This window comes from Pelodiscus sinensis, chromosome 4, assembly GCF_052426305.1.
Source record: "Pelodiscus sinensis isolate ZL-2025 chromosome 4, ASM5242630v1, whole genome shotgun sequence".
Taxonomy (NCBI): domain Eukaryota; kingdom Metazoa; phylum Chordata; order Testudines; family Trionychidae; genus Pelodiscus; species Pelodiscus sinensis.
The window spans coordinates 26945415-26967499 of record NC_143055.1 but is presented as its reverse complement, the minus strand read 5'-3'; the positions used below and the strand labels follow the sequence as shown (position 1 = coordinate 26967499).

Genomic DNA, 22085 nt, shown 5'->3' with positions numbered 1-22085 from the left:
CTGGTGACTTGCTGACATCTGCGCAACTGTGTATACATATCCTAAAAGTCATTCTGTGTTAATGTTGTTTGTGGGCACTTTATCCAACAAAATATTTCTAGCCCTTGTAAGCAGCCTTTGCTTTGTCAAAAGCAGTGTTAACATTTGCACTTGCTGCGGCAAAACTTTTGTCATTCGGGAAAGAGGGGAAGAGAAATTAAGCATCTATAAACAACAAAGGATTTGTCGATCAATTGCAAGTGTGGATAAAATTTTATTCCTTCCCCGTTTCTGCTGAGTTGCAAATTCAGCTGTTTAGAGGACTACTAGTATACTGATATACTATTTTATTCTTTATTCATTATTTGTATTCTAATTCTTTAAAAATTGGTATTCCATTAGTAAAATATAACTCCCAGTTAACCAGACTATTTGATATACCAACACTCCCATTCCCCCAACATGCCAGATAACAGAGCTTTTACTGTATACAGGTACTCACCAATCCAATAATAGTACTGTACTGCAGAGTGGTTCATTTCTTGAAGCACTGATGTATGTACAAGTGAAGTTTTTTATACAGTAGGTTATCTTATGAAGCTACATATCACTATGGGCAAGCACTAAACACTTAGCACTAAAACTATACTGAACATAATTTAAACATTCTCTGATGATTCAGAAGGCACTTCAGGCTTTCACAGTTCCTCAGGGTCAACATTATCAACATCAATTATCATTTGTAAATGTAGGAGGTGTAAGAGATTGGGCTGAATCTGTAATGACCCTATGACACACCCTGTGACCTGCTTTTTTGAATACATCTCTGATTTCAGATTGCTTACTTGTCTTCTGCCTCTTTTTCATAAAAGTAGACTACAGAATATGCAGTAGCATAATGTGTTGGGCAGTATACCAGTCCTGGTTACTAGACTGAAGATTTGTACAGGGAGATATCAAAAATTATTATTAATTGAGCTTTCTGGTTATTTGAGTGACAGATAATAGAGCTTTTACTGTATTATTACTGGCACTTTTATTATGGTAACCATCAATATTGCCTCTAATATTTTACCATTCATGTGCAGAAAAAAATTATGTGCACTTTGGCATGTGCAAATGTGCACCAACGGTAGAAACAAAAAAACAAATTGAGGGTGCTCTGCTAATGAGTTGGGCAGCATTTGATTATCTTTTGAGTGGCCACACAAGCACACAGCTTACAAGGAACATTAGCAACTACTCCACAGTAGTTTGCTTCACAAACCACAAAATCACAACCACAACCATGGGCATTTCAACCCCAAAATGATTTGCAAATGACTAATAGTTGTCTAACGTTGCCAGATTCCACAGGGTAAAAGCCACCTGTTTCTGCTCTGGTATGTCTTCCCTGAATCAAGTGTTCCAGAGGTTGGGTGTAAGTTCCTCATCCAGCTCCATGAAGGTCTGTTTCCTCAAAAGTTCTGAAGCCACTGTTGGTTGCCTCAGTTTTCCAGAACAAAATGGGCCCACCACATGATGTTGGTCCTCCTGCAGCACTAGTGATGGCCCATACATGGGGTGGCAATAGCAGCGTCCACCATATCTGTATCATGAAAGTTGAGTAGATTGTTAATGACCCCCCACATATCAGCCATATTTGCTGTGCCAGAAGGTTTGATCCAGATTCCATCCAGCATCTCACCAGTCACATATTCCACTGCATAAACATTTGTCCCATGATAAGGACAAGGAGCAGAAGCATCATCCCATTGCTCCATGTCTTCCACTCACTTTGGCAGTGGGAGATGTGATCAGGAATTACCACCGGCAAATGTGTGAAGAGAAGGGACAGTACCAACAACAAACAGCAAAGAAGCTCCTTAGAGTGCCTCTTTCAGGGCATATCTACATGAGGAGATTATTTAGAAATAACTTATTTTGAAATAATTCCTGAAATAACTATTTAGAGATAGCATGTCCACAGTGCAAGGTAGGCTCCTTTAATGTGGCTGCAGTACCTCAACTTAGAGCCCCAAGAAGCACTGGGGAGTAAATTCTATGAATGAATTTGGAGAGTAGTTATTTCAAAATAGCAACAGTGGAGAGTCCACCGATTTCAAAATCAGAGTTATTCCTCGTGGAAATCAGGATTTATTATTTTAAAATAACCAGCCCCTTAATTCGAAATAACAGGTTTGGTAGTATGGACGCTCCACTTGTTATTTTGAAATAACTACCTAGTACAGACCAGGGCTCAGATTCCATACCTGCCCATTAACATTACATAACAGAGACCGTGTGGATGCAGGTATATGAGTGTACATAGCATCACACAGCACATGGATACTGGATGCAAGTATGAGGAAGATGTGCAAGCACGTACTTGGCCAAGTCACCAAGTATGTGTCCCAATGTAGACACAGCCATAAAGGATGTTGTGATGGACCCAGCGAGGTCCCCACTAGCCTCAGGGGGGGGATTACCCCCCCCCCCGGGCCAGGAAATGGATGCCACGGCCAGCAGCGATGGGGCCAACTCCCCGGGGGAGGCGGGGACTGACCCGAGCCGCAGGGAAGCATCCCGCCAGGGCGCAACAACCTGCCCAGGAGGGCGGGGCCCCAGATCTGTGCCGGGGAGAGCTCAGAGGGAAAGACGCAGGGGGGGGCGGGGCTAACCTCCCTGATGTCACTCCCCGGGCACTTTAAAAGTGGCGGCCGGACACCGAGGCAGGGGGGAACGAGGAAGCGGCCACCCTGGCTTCCAGGGGTACCAAGCCTTCTGCTCTCCGGGCGAAGAAGAAGGACAGCCCCAGCAGCCTGCAGATCACGGTTGGACGGACACGGCAGTACTGGCGGGGTGAGTGATCCAGCGGGCGTCCTGCCGAGGGAGCTGGAAGTCGGGGAGTGGAAGGAGCCCGGGGCAGGGCCTTTCTGGTGCCCGTGGGCAGATGAGTTTAGGGCGGCGGTCCCGTCTGCCATGGAGAGCGGCTTACAGGTGCCGAACTCCACTTAGAGCCCCGGGCTGGGACCTGGAGGAGAGGGCGGGCCTGGGTCCCTCACTCCCCACAACCTGAAAGCACTACCAAATAACTGAGACCCCATCGCGACGAGGGGCCGGGTGAGGACAGGGGTCGCACCCCACTCCCTCGGACACTGAAACACCCGTCCAAAGGATGGGAACGGGGCGCAAGGACGTCGCGGCTCATTGTTGAGCCCAAAAGGCCCCCCCAGTCCTGCGGAAGGGAGGGGGCGATGCGGTGGAGGGTCTGCTGAGCCCCCTCTGACGGCTAGAGCAGGGGGGTGATCGCACCCATCGATCCCACCGACCATAGACCCTGAACAGGGATTTCCCCAATCAAACTCAAGGCGGTGGGTCTGCAGGACCCCCCCCCCCCCCCCCGCTGGGGTGTGGGGGAGTGGCTCGCACCCGTAAACCTGCTACAGATGTCAATATTTCAAAGGAAAAACTTAAAAACAACAAATAGTCTAGTTGCACTTTAAAGGCTAACAAAACATGTAGATGGTATCATGAGCTTTCGTGGGTCCAACTCACTTCTTAAAATGACAGGAGCGTTAGAAGCCTAGATCCAAGAATAAATAAGGGAAGGAGAGAAGGAAAAAAATGGAAGGGAGGAAGAAAAAAAGAGACAGTGAGTAGATAAGCTTCTGAAGGATAGCCAAGTTAGTCTGTAACAGGAAAAACTTAAAAAACAACAAATAGTCTAGTAGCACCTTAAAGACTAAATAGTCACCACAGGCTGATAAGAACCATTAGTTTTCACTTGGAAAGGAAGATGAATAACACCACATTCTACACAGACAGCAAGAATCAACCTGCATTGTTTGGTTGGTTGACAATGTGCGAGCCATCCGATATCCCGATTCATCCAATTTGTCTAAGAATTAAACTTGTGAATGAAGTTAAGTTCCAATCCTTCTCTATGTATTTGGCTTGTGGAATTGGTCTGAAACAAAACTGGGACTTGGAGATCCATTGATGAGTGTGTAGGAAGATAAAAGTGTTCTCTGACAGGTTTTTGTGTGTTGCCTTTTTGGATACCTGATTTGTGTCCATTAACTTTTTCCCATGGAGTCTGTCCAGTTTGGCCAATATACATTGCAGTGGGGCATTTCAAAGGTCCATAATTATCTTGAAAGGGAATGGAACTATGGTGACAGAGCTGTCTTAATGGATGGCTATCCTGAAGTCATGGACCTTGGAAGACTTCAAATCATCTGATGCATGAACCTTGAAAGCTGAACCAGGCAGGCAAAGAGGTGGGGAATCAGGTATGTTTTTGATAAAAATTGGTTAGTTTCAGATCCTGGGTTCCATTGGAACTTTGACAAAATGTCTCTGTGAAACGTTCCAATTTTGCTAAACTGGATTATCAGTTAATCAGAATTTTTCCAGTCAGCTCTATCTAGTACCCCCTGAATACATCTCCTTTATCCCCCCTGTAGAGCTAGTCAAAATCTACTTCTCAAACTTTAAGCAGCCTGATCTTTTTCATCTTCACACAAGTCAACCAGCTTGCAGAGGAAAGGTAAATAGTTTCATTACTTTGGTATTTTCTAGTAAATAGATAAAATATTTGCTTTTCATTCATTGTAATAAGTGAAATAAGGAAATAAACACTCTGTTCCTGTAACTAAGGAAATATGAAACAAGTCCAAATGGCTTCTCTCTGTTGAATTTATACAACAGCAACTCTGAGCTCATAAAAGTGTATCACTGTGGAACTTACAAATATGGCTTCATATTTATTACTCTTGCAAAGATAATTTGCAGTTATAAATAATTCATACTCAGCTTTTTTTGTGTATCCAAAACATGGGCCATATAATCCCTTCAGATTTTCCTATGTATACAAAACTTGTTTTTTAAACTCCCTTTGCTCTGTATGGGAAATCCCAGTTATGTCAAAGAGATCTAACATCCATGCAACAAGGAGAGTACACACTCCATGCATATTGCTTTCATTAGTTATGTTTAATTGCATCCCAGATATAGCACTGTTTATGTTAAGTAGTACCTTACTGCATGAGTAATTCAATTTATTTCAATAGTATTACTCTTGAAATGAAGTACTAGTCAACATAAATAGCAATATCTGGTCATTAAAGATTAGAGGTTGCTACAACAAAAATATTTTTAGAAAACAACAGTGCACTTCAAGAAGTGAAGCTATACTGGCTACCTATACTTCTTGGTTATGTGAAAACATATGGCCTCAAATATCATGAGTCTAAATGTATACAAAGTATGGGTCCAGAAAGAAGTGGCTTGGATGCGGTGTGGAACTACATTGTCCCACGAGAAACACTCTCACAGTGTTTTTCAGAATTGTTCAGTGCATGGGAGAACACCCATACTGATGCACCTCGTCGACTGATTCAACAAACTTACTCCCACATCTGCGGGTTGGGACAGAGACTCTCCCTACTCTGTCCCATTTGAGGTATCTGTGATGATCAGATTCCAGACATGCAAGGGAAGAACAAAATTTAAACCTGCAAAATGAGTTAAACCAGTTGATTGCACATGGTATTACTGTGCTATAAATGTGTATTCAATAAGGTCTTTTATGGAAGCTTGTCATGTTCTTAATTTGATATTTATGAGCTATTTATACAGACTGGTTGTGAATCTATGAATTTGTGTACATAGAAAACTGTACTCATCATCTGTTCTACAATTTCAACTGCACCTCACAGCAGGGCAGTAAGCAGTCCAGTAGCAAGAGGTACCTCTCAGAGCAGGCGTTCACACAACATTGGCTTCAAATAACTATCTATTGTTCAGTTCAAAAAAAGACGGTGGACCACTGGAATTAATGGGAACACATCAAGACATTTCCAGTTTTCAAGTCATGCTCAAAGAAAAAGCTTTTTAAATGTAGATTTGGGAGTGAGGCTTTTTACACAGGATTTGAAGGATGCTCTGATGTCAGGAGGCTTTCCATGACACCTGGTCCTTCCCCCAGATAGGGCGTATGCTGAAAAATTGTCTTAAAGCATTAGGTGACCTTGCATTAGTGAAGTGATTTTATCTAATATGAAAAGGGTAAAGCCTGAGTTTGCACTTAATTTTATGTTTCTTTTCTGTGTAACTTGTATGTGTTTGCTTTCCCTTACTATTTCATCTTTGAATCTGTGGTTTACCTCTTAAACTTTTTTTTTTTAATTTTGAACTTAAGCAAGTCTCTGGTGCACGAACTGTGCAAGTATGTGCATTAAAGTTAGTTGGCACTTGAGCTGATGTCGCACCTGTAGTGGAGGTGTGCCAGACGGAAACAGTCCAAGTGTCTGGAACTTAAGAGCTTGAGGAACATGGATTTGGGGACACTCAGGACTGGAAGGGCTTTTGGTGTGACCCTGCAAGAAGAAACTAGTTTAGAGCAAGCCAAGGTGAAACCTTGTGCTTGTGGACAGGCTACTGGTGTCAGGGAACTGAACCATTGTTGCACAGCACTAAGTTACAGGTCAGGTGATGACAGAAGCCTTTAATAGTCTACTGACCCTCTGAATGTCACAATACCAGTCACACCATGGCAACTAATTAGGGAACAGTCCGTTCACCTCTAACTGCAGTATTGCCTAGTCAATTCATGAGCTGCACTTTGAGGCTTCTTACTCTTTGTCCTCTCACTCTCTCACAAACTGCCTGCCAATGTAAGGGCTAGGCAGAATGTACCTGGTACCAATTTACTGAGGTGCTGAAAGAATCATGAGCATGTTTGTTGCTATGGTTGTGTGGCAAACCTATAATCTACAATTACATGGTACAAATCCAACTTAAAATGTGTGCATCACCTAAATAAGAGAGCCAATAATTTGACAATTTCAATTAGAATATGTAAATTGTTTCTCACCTGCCATTACTAAGTTATTCACAGATCATTCATGATGAGGGAATGTGATGCTATTAAAAGAAATGAGGATAAAAGAGAAGTGGATTAATAAGTAAATACTAATAACTTCACACACGTTTTCTACCAAGGGGGGAAAGAATAAATACAAAACATGACCCTTACCCCCAAATAATGCATAATACAAATTTCAGCATTTAAGATATTTAAATACAAGGAAATCCTTTCTTCTATAATGGTTTGCGGCAGGATATTTCCAACTTTAGGTGTTGGATTGCTGAGCCAAGTATTAACTGATTCTGCTATGAAATTCTACTAGATTGGTATGATCAGTGGGTATTGGGGAAAAACACAGTAGATGTTTATTTATTAAGTAGAGGATCCCAGCTGATAAGGATTCTATCTAAATAAAGTATTGACTTTGGCAGATTTATGGAATAACAGTTTAGAAACATTTATTTGTTAAAATTGGAAGGAGACCCCTAATAAATGATGATCTGTCTCCTTTCATCATCAGGATTTTTTTTTTTTTTTTGCAGGATTCTAAACTCGCATAATTCTAATCTGTCTGCAGTAGGGCTCAACACTGGGACCCAACATCACCTGCCTAGAGCAGCCGAGGTGGGCAGTAGGCAGATACACATATATAAGGAGGAACATGCACCCAAATTGTGGAGCAATGTAAGAGTCACCAAAGGAGACTGCTATAGCCAATGGATGAAGTAGCCTCTGCACCTCTTTACAGGCTTTCCCAATTTGTTGGGGTTAGGACAGAAAGATCTGCAAAGCAAATCTTTGGGATCTAACCCCCTGCATGGCCCTCACCTGAACTCTCCCTTCCCCGAGTAGCAGCAAACTAGGGAAGATAACTAGCAAGGAATTTACTAGTTGAGTAGTTGATGGAATTTCCAAGTTGACAAATACTTTCACATTCTGTCTTTGAAATGTAAATGAAATCAGCTGGGGACTCCCCAGCAGACCCCAGGCTCCCTGTGGCGTGCCAGCTTTGAAAGGCACAAGAGTCACCAGCAGGGGGTTTTATGCATTTCAAAGCAGAAGTGCCCACATGGAGCCTGGAGCCAGTGGGGTCTCAGAGTCCCACACTGGCCCCAGGCTCCATGCTGTGCTTCCTCTTTAAAATGCATAAGAGCCCCTGCTGCGGACTCTTGTGCCTTTCAAAGCTGGCAGGCCACATGGAGCCCGGGGCCAGTTGGGGAGTCCCCAGCTGATCCCAGGCTCCACCTGGCATTTCAAAGCTGCAGCACCGCTTGGATCCCGGGATCAGCTCTCCCCAGCTGACCCCAGGCTCCATGTGGCACTGATGCTTTTAAGTACCTCCCCATCTTCTCCCCCTCCCTTGCTGCTTCTATCTGATAGAGGCAGCAAGGGGGAGGGAGTGACTAGTTGACTATTCTGTTGACGATCTGATAAGCATTTGCTTATTCAATAGTCAACTAGTTGACTGATCCTTTACATCCCTACTGCAAATGGTGAACCATGGCCATGACGGTAGAGTCATTAAATAAAGAAAGTGGGGCCATGGCCCACTTTGAGAAGCATTGAATTAAATATAAAAAGTATGACTTAAGTGGTTGAAAGTGATAACAAACAGATCAAAGTAAATTAATAAGCTAAACAAAACAAAGCATACCAACTAAACATACTACTCTAAAAAACGTATTATGTGCCATTTCTTATCCAACAGAAGTTTCAATTATCTTTACTCACAAACTAGGCAGCCTCTTATCTTGGGCCAGATCCTTCCTCTTCTTCAGTCTTAGATGTTTCCAGCAATCATCTGGATGTTAAGAAGGAGGTGTCCTCATATCTGGCAACTATTTCTATTGATTGGTTTCCTGCCTACAAATAGATTTTGCACAAGGCAGGAATCATTTGTATTCAGTTTCAATGATTTACACAGATAAGTATTACATCAAAAATGGATTCCAGCATCAGATGACCTGGGCCACATATCTCAGCAGGACTAACCATAGTTTAGGCTTACAGGAAAAGCAATATTATTCACAGATCATTGACATGGGTACCAGGCAATTTAGTTCCTTGGGTACCACTAATGCCCTTCATTAGCAAGTCTAGATATATAAACAGGGTTCTACTTCATATTTCTAACATCAAATATAGGAATTATACATGCACACAAATGGAATGTACATTCAATGAATTACAAACTCTCCAATGACAGATTACATGCCACATTTTGTATAAAGCATATGTGAGTTAGGCAAATTCATATTCAAAAATATATTTCCCTACAAAATATAGGGGCACAACATTGCAACAATGTCACCTGAAAGTGAAAAAGGGTGCACCCATGGCTTTTGTAGTTGGAATTGCATGGTATTTACATGTCAGATACTCTAAATATTTAGGGTACGTCCAGACTACACACTTCTTTCTAAAGAAGCTTTTTCAAAAGAAGCTTTCAAAAAAGCTTCTCTTGGAAGAGATTGTCTAGACAGCCACAACTTTTTTCAAAAAAGCAATCCGCTTTTTTGAAAGAGATCACCCAGGCAATCAGGACACTCACTTTCAAAAAAGCCCTGTTTAAGGTCAAGAATGCCTTTTTTCAAAAGAACTCTTTAAAAAAAAATGCATTCTTCCTCATAAAATGAAATTTACTGCTGTCGAAAAAACCGCCATGTTCTTTTGATTTAATTTCGAAAGAATGTGGTGACAGTCTAGACACAGGTGAGGTTTTTTCGAAAAAAGGCTCCTTTTTTAAAAAAAAAAAAAACCTGTAGTCTAGACATAGCCCTACATACTCCTTCATACTTGGCCACCATTCCAGAGGACGTGTTTCCATGCTGATGACACTTGTTTAAAAAGGAATGTGTTAATTAAATTTGTGACTGAACTCCTTGGGGGAGAATTGTAGGCCTCTTGCTCTGTTTTACACACATTCTGCTATATTTCATATTATAGCAATCTCAGATGATGACCTAACACAAGTTGTTCATTTTAAGACAAAATGTGAAGAAGGTAGTATTGTAAGATTTCTAAAAATAACTCTAGCACTTGACCCAAGATTTAAGAAATTGAAGTGTCTTCCAAAATCTAAGACGGATGGGGTGTGCAACATGCTTTCAGAAGTCTTAAAAAGGAACACTTTGATGTAGACACTATAAAATCGAAAACACCAAAAAAGAAATCAAAGAAATCAACCATCTGCTAGCAATAAGTGTTGATGTATACTGCTTTAGATCATTATAGAGCAGAACTCATCATCAGCATTGACATATGTCCTCTGGAATGGGGGATGAAGCATAAAGGGATATATTAAACTTTAGCACATCCGGAACATAAATATCTTGCAAGGCCAACTACAACAGTGTCATGTCAACACCTGTTCTCACTTTTTATTATCATTTTAAACAAAATGCAGGCAGTTTTATACCTTACAAATGTGAACACAGTCGTTTGTCTACATAATTGGCTGAACAAGAAGTAGAACTGAGTTGTCTTGTAGGCCTCACAGTTTTCAGTTGATTTTTTGAATGCAGTTTTTTTGCACATAATTCTACATTTGTAAATTCAACTTTCATGATAAAGAGATCACACTACAGTATTTGTAATGGGGGAAATGAACTTTTTTTGTTTTTTACAGTGCAAATATTTATAATCAAACGTATAAGGTGAGCACTGTACACTTTGTTTTCGGCGTTGTAATTGAAATCAATATATTTGAAAATGTAGAAGACATCTAAACTATTTCATTAAATGGTATTCTATTCTTATTTAATAGAGCCATTATTTTTTAAATTGCTTGAGAGCCCTAACTAAAATATTTGCACTTCATTCTCCTTTAACTTATACCATTGCAAATTTATTTCAGCAGAATTACTGCTGGAGTTGCATAAGTGAAAAACTAGTGCAAGCCAGGAGAGAATTCTTCTGTGAGAAAATGCTTGCAGGTGACCTGCATTTACTGAACATTTTCCAAAGAGATTGCTTTAATCAATATAAAGAAATTGTGCTAGGAGCTGGGGCTAAGCAGAATCTCAAAACTAAGCTTTTCTGATGTATAAGCTCAAGTACTCTTACTTAATTTCCCATCCTCTTTCTGCACTTTCATTGTGAGGGCTTGTTGTATTTCTCTCTCCCCTTTCTCTCTTCCCCCCAGGCCTTCATAATGTCACCTTACAGGCAATTCCGCAGTTATTATTTTCTGTGGCTAAATCCAACAAACATCTTTTCTGAATAAGTTTTAATTAAATTGGGCTTTTTAGATTTTCATCAAACCTCATTCCTTATATTCCTATATTAAACTACTTTACCTAAGATGGTCGCTTTTCATCTGCTACATTTTGTTTGCTTCATCTCTAGTTCATTATGTAATTTAATTTCTCCATCTTATAGTTCAGTTAGTTGTTTACACTATTTTTATACATATATATAATTTCAAAGAAAATACAGACACTCAAGTTTGAAAATGTCAGAGCACATGACTTGTCACAGGTCAGAGATAGAGTCTGTTAAGAGTAGGCCTCACACTGACTAGAGCTGGGTGAAATGTTTTGGTCCAAACTTTTGTTTCAAAGAAAAATTCAGATTTGATTACGTCAAAAAGGTTCCTGAATTCACATTCACTTCATTGAATTATCCATTAGAAAAAGAGAGAAAAGACCAAAAGAACCAAAATGCTTCATTTAAACATTTCAGAAGTAAAATCATTGTGATTTTTAAAATTTGAAATAGATGTCTATACCGGCAGGTGTAAAGTGTTGGCAGTTACAGCGCTTCTCACAGAGCGCTACAGGGAAACCACTGTTGTGTGTCCATACTGTGCTCCTTGCAATGATGGAGCATGTCCACATTAGCAGGTCTTACAATGCCTCAGAGAGCAGTGCATTGTGGTAGTATCCCACTGCGCAATTGACCACTGTGTTCTTTGGGAAGTGTTTGCAATGCCTGCCTAGGGCAGTTAGCATCATATGATGCAAGTTTCCCAGTCTCATTGCTTCATGGTCATCCTGCTACATTAGCTGCTGCTTTTCAACAGAAGACCAGAGGAAAGAGGGAGAGTGTGACAGGGAGGGTATGTGTATGGGGGAGGGACAGAAGCAGTGTGTTTAGAGAGATGTCAGCATTCTGACTTGTAAGTTCAGACATCAGCAGGAAACAACCCATCCTGAGGCAGGGAGAGAGGGAAACCCTGACATCTAAGCCTCCTTCCATCTCTTCCACGGCTCTTTGCACAGCAATCTCTCTCTCTCTCTCCCTCCCCTGCCTCTGTGTTCAACAGCAGGGAAATTTCACCTGAATGGCTTGCTCTGTGTCCCAGAGCAAATCAGCACAGAATGCAGGCTATCCAAAATGGAGATCTAAAAGAGGACATGCACATGCCTGTAGGGACAGCCAAGTTCAAAACAAGTAGCAGAGGGGAATTGAGGAATTATGGGCCATTTGCAGAGGCCAGTCAGAACACAGAAAACAATTCAAGTGTCCACACTGGCCCACCAGTGCTGTATCCAAAGCAAAGCAATCTCTACATTTCTTGCTGAGGTGGCTTACCTAGAGCACATTAACTGTGGAATTAGTGTGAACTAAATGCTTTGCCAGTGTGGACACCTTGGGAGCTGCATTGCTGGGAGCTGATTTATTATACTGTAACTTGCCAGTGTAGGCTTGGCTTAGGTTTATCCCTTCAAATAAGCCTAGAAACCTCCTAAGTAAGTTCTATGGAGCATTGCTCCAGGCCTTCCAGCCTCTGTTCTAGCAAGTCATGAGAGGTGCCCAGACACTGACAGGTTTAGCCTGTCTTACAGTCAATGCTGTGACTAAGTGTTCAAGTTTATGACTCCTGGCTGGTGTTTGTTACTGACTGGGCTATCTGAGCTCCTGATAAGCGAGGGAGCCAATTCTGGGATTAAACTTTTATTTTAAAAAGTCAAGAGTGCTACAAGAACAAGAAGACACACCTCAGGTTTTCCTAGTTTGAGCACTTGAGACAAAATATTGTTTGCCTCACAAGAAGCTGACTTTTGACCTAAGATACAACTCTGTCCTTGTACAAAAGCTGTTCCTCCTTTCAGTCCTGAACAGCCCATGGGATAACAGAATTCAGACTGTGATGCAACCTTATTTAAAATATAATCAGTTTGCAGTTGAGATCTTGTTTGAAAAGTTGCATACTACTACTAGTGATGAGGTAGAAAAACTGCAGAAGCGGGGTCATGGAATACTTGTTCTAGCAGTAGCTTGTAATTCTGTGCAAGTCACCCTACTGAGCAAAGGCGAGAGAGGGAAACAGCACACACCTCCTCCCACCCTGCACAAAGACATCTCCAAAGGTTACTCACTGATGAATGAGATACGAGAACTAGAGGCCAGTAATGGTGAACGCAAAAACAGGAAAAACAAAATTAAAACTTTAAAGAAAATATGTGGACAAATTGGAAATAATCCAGAGAAGTGCAAAAAAAATTAAAGGTCTAGAAAACATGATCTCTGAGGGATGATTGAAGGAATTGGGTTTGTTTAGCCTGGAAAATAGAAGACTGAGAGGGGACATGATAACACTTTTCAAGTACTAAAAAGTTATTACAAGAAACAGGAAGAAAATTGTTTCTGTTAGCCTCTGATGATAGGATAAGAAACAATGGGCTTAAAATGCAGCAAGGGAGGTTTAGATTGGACATTAGGAAAAACTTCTGTCAGGATGGTTAGCCACTGGGATAAATTGCCTAGGGATGTTGGGGAATCTTCATCAAAGAGCATGTTCAAAAAATACCTGTCAGGAATGATCTTGAGCACTGTTTCATAAAGTGGTCCATGGATCTACTTTGAGAAACATGCCAACTGGATGCTCCAGTGTGTTTATTTACTGGCTCTGCAGCCACGGAGCCTTGTGGTTCCCATTGGCTCTGGTTCACCTTTTGCAGCCAAGGGGAGCCATGGGAAGCAGTGACCTGGCCCACACCGCTTCCCAAAGTTCCCCTTGGCTACAAACAGCAACCAGAACCAATGGGAGCTGCAAAGCTCTGTGACTGAAGAGCGGGTAAATAAATACACCAGAGCAGCCAGTTATAAGGTTTCTCAGAATGGATCTGCTGACCTCTTTGAAAAACACTGATTTAGAGGGTGCTTTGTAATTCTATGAGTACAGGAGACTGGACCTGATGACTTCTTGAGGTCCCTTCCAGTCCTATGATTGTGTGAGTCTATAAATGGTATGTGTTGCATTTGGCTAGAGATAAAATATTTGCATCAGATAACCAAGGGTATGTCTACACTACCCCGCTAGTTCGAACTAGCGGGGTAATGTAGGCATACCACACTTGCAAATGAAGCCCGGGATTTGAATTTCCCGGACTTCATTTGCATGAGCCGGCCGGCGCCATTTTTAAATGCCGGCTTGTTCGAACCCCGTGCCACGCAGCTACACGCGGCACGGGCTAGATAGTTCGAACTAGCAAGTCATTCCGCACTATCTATACACCTCGTTCCACGAGGCATACAGATAGTGCGGAATGGCTTGCTAATTTGAACTATCTAGCCCGTGCCGCGTGTAGCCGCGCGGCACGGGGTTCAAACAAGCCGGCATTTAAAAATGGCGCCGGCTGGCTTATGCAAATGAAGCCCAGGAAATTCAAATCCCAGGCTTCATTTGCAAGTGCGGTATGCCTACATTACCACCCTAGTTCGAACTAGGGTGGTAGTGTAGACATACCCAGAGTTACAAAATTAACTGATATTACTTGAAAAAGACCAAAAGACAGATATATAAACAAATACATGAAAAGATGGGACAGTCAGGGGCAGAGAAAGTAACCAGTCTTTCAAAACATTGAACATTATGTCACTATATTCTGTACATGCATCAAGCAAAAGAAATCACATCTCTCATTTGTACTGCATCCCAGATTTGAGTTAATATCATTGTTGTTCTCTAAATTCAGAATAATGCTGTAATATATGAGTTTACAATCTTACAGCTCTCAAACTAAGGAATTCTCTAGGATGACTTGTTCACAAAACACAGTTGCTGCCGACAAGGCACTCCCTCTCCCCATCTTTAACATTCCCACAGTCATAAAACAAGAAGATAGTGATCTTGGATTGTCCTGAATTGCTTAACGGTTTACTATATTACTGCTACCTGACAAAGCCCAACTTTGTTATGTAACAGAGCTTCAATACAGCCCACACAAAGAAACCTTTTTAATGTTTTTACAATGATGTTACTTTCAGTTTGTGGGCTTTCAGCTATCTTCCACCTCTGCATTTCAGAAGCAGATCAATCATAAGAAAAGGAGTAGTGGGACAGAAGCAGAGGGAAATTTTTAAATAACTTATTGTAAAATGAGTTCCACACTGCTACTACACAATGAATCCAATACCCTACATGTAGTATACTCAATGGAATAGTGTGACATTAAAGAGTCATGCACTCCTTTCGAGCCTTTTTTCAAGCAGGATCCTATTTCACTTACCATACAGAGTGCATTCACAGAACAAAGCTTCTCCCTTTAGAATACCTGTAATACTGTAATCATCCAGGATGTACTGGAACAGTGACAACATCAAGAAATGTATTTCCTCCTTTTTGAATCCACTAAGGAAGTATGACTGAATACCTACAGTATAGCGTAGGTGCTTTTGACATCCTTTCCCATTCTGGTTTTGAAAATTCTCATTTCCTTTTCGCAATTTATTATTACTTAATTGACAAAACTTAATTTAGTAAATGGACAATGACTGCAGCACTCTTCTCTCTCAAATTTTCCCACGTTGAAATAAATTTTATCGCGGTCTTGTCAAACAAACCTGATTTCATTTTTGATGATCCCTTTCAATAAAATGTGTTTTAATATAGCCAAATACAAAGTTATACATCTAGGAAGAATGACTGCTTTCCAAACAAATATTTAAAACTCCTACATGTACATCATACCTACAGAATGTGAGACTATATCCTGGAAAATAGATATTCTGGAAAAAAATAGGGCACATAGTAGACAAGCAACTCAACGTAACCACTGAAGAGGATAGTGTGGCTAAAAGGGCTAAGGGGATCCTTAGATGCAAAAATAAAGGAGTAGGAGTTTGGAGGTGATTTTACCTGCATATGGCATTGGCGTGAGCACTAAAATACTGCATCTACTTCTGATTTCCATAAATTGAAAGAATGTTGAAAATGGAAGCAGGTGAATAAAAGAGCTACAAAAGTTATTGAGGGAAAGAAAAAATGTCTGTGAGTGAGAAATTTAAAGAGCTCAATCTACTTAGCCTATCAGAAAGACGATTGAGAGGTGACTTGATTATAGTGTGCAAGTACATTTGTGAGAGAAAATATCGGATACTAAAGTACTCTTTAATCTCACAGAGAAAAGCATAACAAGGGCCAATGACTGGAAGATGAAGCCAGACAAATTTAAGTTAGAAAATACACATTAAAAAAAGTGAACATGACCAGTCATTGGAGGAAGCTATCAAGGGAAATGATGAAGTCTCCAGATGGCTTCACAAGGGCTAAGTACCCCTACGAAAGTCATACTTTAGTTAAACACAAATTATTACACCCAATACAGAGGTAACTGGGTGAAAATTAATGGTTTGTGATATTCAGGAGGTCAGACTAGATAACCAATTATATCTTCTGGATTTGAACTCTATGAATCTAAGGTTTGTATAACCAACATCATCTGAGCTACCTTTTTCTTATATATTTGCAGCAGCAAAATAAACAATGTCAATAGGAAAAGAAAATAACTCAGTGTCAGCCTTCCAAATTTACTATATTTACTGAGCTGAGATATAAACAAATCAATCAAGTAAAAAGACACTATCACTGTAATATTATTTCCTTTGTTTTACTAAACATATTATTGGAATGTTCTGCTCATTTTTGGCTGAAAAGACAGAAATACAATTGTAGTACCCATGCTATAGATAAAGGAATTACTATACTTAAATGCTTTTATACTTACAAAGACAGATACTGGATGTTAAGTACTATAGACTAACAATATATAAAAGCAAAGGAATCCATAGTTAAGCTATTCTGTCTTTTCTTAAAGAGTTGCATTTGCATCGTAGCAAACTTTGAAAAATGTTCTGTTCAGCAATAGTGCTCTTTATAGACTAATATGATACAATTTTCTCTCAGCTTACTTACTACATATTTTTTTTAAATTGGTGTAGATGTATCTAGTCCTTACTCTATGCACATTGAGTTGCAAACAAAAATGTGCAAATAATTACAGACAATGCCCCCCCAAAAATTATTTCTAACCTATCCAGCCTATCAGTTAATAACTCCCTCCATTCCCTTTAATCTATTTGAAATGATTGGAAACATTTAAATAAACACAGGCTTCTTTGTTTTTCATCCCTCAACTGAAGTCATAATTAGCTGCTTGTGATATTATAATTAGTTGCTATGACTATGATTTTGATGTCAGTAAAGGACATAGACTCTCCTCTTGCAGAAAAAAAGAGAAGAAGGAAACATACAATATATTTGTCAGGATTTTAACAAAGGCAGTCAGGAACAAATATCAGAGTATGGGAAAATCTGAGGCTGGGAAGAGTGGAGGAGCTAGGTTTGCCAACTTTTGGATTGCAGAAAAACCAACACCTTTGCCCTGCCCCTGCCCCAAGGCCCCAATCCTGCCCCCACCTGCTCCATCCCCACTCAATCATTTTCACCAAGGTGGGGCAGAGGTTTCAGGGGTGGGAGAAGGTAAGGGTTCCAGCTGAGAATGCAAACTCTGGAGTAGGGCTGAGGAGGAGGAGTTTAGGGTGCAAAATGGGTCTTCAGGCTGGGAAATGGGTCTGAGAAGTTCAAAGTGTGAGAGAGGGCCCTGGGGCAGGAGGGTTGGGGAACTCTGAAATGGGGGCATGATGGAGCCAAAAGTGAGGGGTTCAGAGTGTAGGAGGAGGTTATGGGTTGGGCAGAAGTTTGGTGTGCAGGTAGGGTCAGGATTCCGGATCTGTGTGTGGACTCTGGGTCAGGGCTGCGGATGAGGGACTTGGGGTGCAAGAGGCCCTGGGCTGGAGCCGAAGAGTATGGGGGGAAAGGTGTGGGCTCTGAGAGCGAGTTTGCATTCAGGTTGGGGTACTATAAGACGGGATTCCAGCTCCAGGCAGTGCTTACCTGAGGCGGCTCCTAGAAATGGCCAACATGTCCTTCACACTCATACCCTCAGGGGCACTCAAGGGGTCCTGTGCACTGCCCCCATGTACAGATGCTGCTCCCTCAGCTCCCATTGGCTTTGGTTCTAGGCCAATGGGAGTGGTAGAGCCAGAGCTCAGGCTAGCACATGGGCATGGACAGGAGCAGCACACAGAGCCCCAGGCTGCACCTGCACCTATGAGCTGGAGGGACTTGTCGGCCACTTTTGGGACCTAAGCAGAGCACTGTGGCCAGCAGGACTTTTAGCAGCCCAGTCAGATGTGGTGACACCTAGCAATCCTAGAAGGACTTCTTACTTAGGATCCAGACCAGCATCAGTACCTAAGGTCAAACTCTAAGACAGTTTTCAGGATCTGAGTCAGGAGGTAAGACATAAATCAAGCTGAGTTTAAAGCCAAGAGCTGGAATGGTCATAGCATCTACAGGAAATTCACATTGTTGCCTGAACATTTCCTGGGATGCCCATTGGGTTTATAGAGGGCAGAGACCCAATAAGGGGCCACGAGGCTGCTCCCTGACACTAGGGGAGGTTGGAACAATTTTTATAGTGGGAATGCTGACAACTATTGAACTAAACTATACAACGGGAACCATTTCAAACCAGAGGATGTGGCAGCATCACCTTTACCCCTAGTTCCAGCACCTGCACACATCAGGCCCCTTGGGTGGGATGTCCCATATGTTGTGTCTATGGGAGGTCACTGGAAGAGGAATGCAAACTAGCTACAGCAGCTGCTGGATAACAGCATTAAGATGCCAGATATCGTGCAGCATCAGATATTCTAGATCTCTTTTTCAATGCACCTAGCTGTTCATTGGAGCAGGTAGTGAGTATGACCTGAAGTTCACACTCAGACCAAAGTTCCAAGAACAAAGGCCTCATAAACCTGTGTAATGCTCACAACACCCTGCCCTCCCGACCCCCCCCCCCCACACCACACCCCATTGGCAGTACAGTTTACCTAATTAAAATTAAATTATTTCTTGTTACTTCCTAACCATCTCTAGTTAGAGATGAAGGGAGTAAATTAGAGACTCCCAGAATCTTTTTTTTTTCTTTAGAAGGACCACTCTTGGATACTCAGCCCAATGGCCTCATCTCCCAACCATGGAAAACATTAGCAGCAGTAGGTGGAGCTCACATGGAAGAAGTGGAGGTAGGTGCTAAAATATTTATGTAAACAGTCCTATAAACATGGATGAGACTGCACACTTGTGTAAGAGGTGGTGAAATCAGGTCCCAAATCGGTATAACAAAATACCTTATTCAGGTTTGTTTCCAGAACAAGTTACTGCCAAAGTAAAGCAGCTAGTTTGCAAAACTAAACGCTGTACGGAATGTTTTGATTTTTATTCTCATCTATAAAAGTAAAATATGACTGAAAAGCTTGGTCCATAAAAATATAGGTTCACATTGGAATTTCTTGAAACCTTTCACTACAGAGCTGTCATTTGATCCCCCAGTAGCATAGTCATAGGGAGATTCCTCCTGATTAATCTATTGTTGTAACTATTAGGAACTTATCTTTTCAAGGAAAATATATTAGTAGAAATAGTGCAAATACAGACTCCCCAAATCTTGCTCTTCACAGACTCCTGCTTTCATATAAAGGACCAATTTGGTCATTGGTGTAAATTAGCATAGCTCCATAGAATGCAGCATTGGTATGCTCATTTACCCCATTTGACTGACCCCAAATTACTTTTGTGTTGCATGGGTCTGGTTTTCTCCTACTGAAATCAGCTACATTCTTATAATTATTTCAGTGGGAAAAGGAAGATGCTCTATTTTTGTGCTATTTCTAGCAATTTTGCCTTGAAGAACCATATATCACTTTTGACAAATACAGATCAATATTGACAGAACTACTTTAAATGAATCCCAGTACACTCTCTTTCCCTGATCTCTTTTTAGTACATCATGCTCTAACCTCTCTTGACAAAACAAAAACAACTTCAGCAATAAAATTAAAAATCCTTGTAAATTTGAACAAACAAACATGAAATAAAAAGTAGTGCTGACAGTGTTGTTAAATTGTAACACTAGAAGCTGATTTGCCAAGTCTCACTCATTTAAAATTGTTTTAGACACGGGATGAAGAGTCTGTGTTATTTTCAATTGTTTTGCCCTTCAGCATATATCTGTATTATTTTTCCTTGTAGTATTTTACTCATATTTATACGCACCTCAGCAAGCTATTTAATTTTTTTTGCATTATAAGTGAAAAACTGATTTTATTATATTAATTATTATCTTCATGACAACATTGCCTATTATTATTGTAGATCTCAATCACAACAGAAACCCCCATTGTGTTAGTCACTGTACAAACCCTTAGCAGTAGATAGTCTTTGCTGCCTGCAGTTTTACAATCCATGCACCCCAACCCCGCAGACACTCTGGCAAGTAATTTTACAGGTAGTAGTTGCAGTTCCCAGGTATTGCCAGAATATGGGCTTATGGCAATTGCAGGACTCCACTACGGAAAGGTGTTGTGGGGGATTTCGGGGAAGGGGGGAGGGAGGACAACTGGATCTGGACTCCAATTTCAAGGCTGGGCTCTCTATATAAAATAAAGGGAAGGTGGTGGAGGGAGGGGACAGATGAGCTGGAGTTGCAGATTGACTTTCTACTGCTAGAGCCCCGGCCATTTCCCGGAGAGTTTTCACCTCACTCCTTCCAGGGCCGATCCAGCTCTCTGTGGAAGCAGGGCCAGTGTTCCCATTGGCTTTCCCCGCGGTTGGATAAGGCTCCGGAGAGCGCCTCGCAGCCTCTCGGCGCTGAACAGGCGTGAGGGGAAAGCGGGTTAGTCTCAGCTCCTGGGGTCAGTGCCCCGCGGAGGGAGGGGACCCCCACTGTCCAGGAGTCGAGCCCCAGGGGTGAGCTCGGCCCATTCCGCCTGTGCTGTACTCCCCTGGGCTCGCCGCCCTCCCGGGATCTGCCCTCTGGCCTGGCCAGGGCAGCCAGCAGGGGCTCCGCTCTTGCCCCGCTGCGCCCAGCCGCAGGGGCCTGCACCGCTTCCCTTCCCGCCAGGTTGGCGCCCGGAGGCGGCAGCGGCGGCAGGGCGGAGGGGCTGGCCCCGGACGCTGGGGAGGCGGAGGAGGAAGCGGCTCCTGGGTTTGCACCTGAGCGAGGCGGGCAGCAGCGGGCGCTCGCTCGCTCGCTCCCTGGCTCCGGTGCCGGGCTTCGCTCCTGCGCCGCGGGGATCAGCGCCTGTCACCGGGGCTGCAGCGCGCCCAGCTCCTCGCCGCGCTTAGGCCAGCCAGGCGCCTCCTGCCAGCGCAGCTGCTCCCTGACCCGCTGTCTCTGTCCATGGCCCAACGGGGCGGCCCCAGCTGCAGGAGCCCGGCGGACGGCTCGGCGCCAGGCGGGTGAGTCGGGACAGGTGCGGTCCGGGCACGGGAGGGGGGCAGGGCTTTCAGGGTGATGAGGAGGGATCCTGGGGGCACTTCGGAGCTCACGAGGGTTGATATTTGGGGCGGTGCGCGGGGAAAGAGGCGAATTGGGGTCTAGGGAGGCTGGGGGACCGGCGGGGTGAACTGAGGCGGTGCACGGGGAGTGAGGTTGGCGGGCAGGTGGATGAAGTGCGGTCTGGGGGGCACGCAGGGTGAACTGAGGTGGTGCGCGAGGGGCAAGGTTGGGGGACACGCGGGATGAACGGGGGTGCACCAGCACGGGGAGTGAGGTGGGGGGGCGGGTGAAGTGGGCTTGTTTGGGGCGGTGCACGGGGAGTGAGGCTGGGGGCTCCCTGGACGGAGGAGGTTTAGTGGTGGCCATCAAGGGTGGTAGCTGGGGGTCGCTGAAAGAGGCTTGAGGCACCTGAGGTTGAAGTCCGGGAGGTGAGCTGAAGTTGGGGGGCGGGGCATGCAGGGTCACTGGAGGTTCATGGGCGAATTGGGGATCGGGGAGAGGAGAGAGGCGCGTGGATTGCGGGTGCGCGCAAAGTGCCTTAGCGGCGGGGGTCCAGTGGCTGCCCTAACCCGGGCAGACTTTGCCCAGGCGAGCGAGCGCGCTCAGGCTCTGCGCAGCTCTGGGGCCGCTGCGACTGGTACGCGGCGCTGCAGCAGGGGACTCGCCCTTTGGGAAGAGTC

General features: G+C 43.0%; 1 long non-coding RNA gene across 1 annotated transcript; it reads right to left on the bottom strand.

The window, feature by feature from the left end:
* Window positions 1–313: 313 nt before the first annotated feature.
* Window positions 314–21338, bottom strand: LOC102452495 (uncharacterized). The gene is made up of 4 exons (XR_332417.5): window positions 20664–21338; window positions 8564–8695; window positions 6839–6888; window positions 314–1567 (listed from the first exon to the last, which is right to left on the bottom strand). It is a non-coding gene; the product is annotated as an uncharacterized LOC102452495 (long non-coding RNA).
* Window positions 21339–22085: the final 747 nt, after the last annotated feature.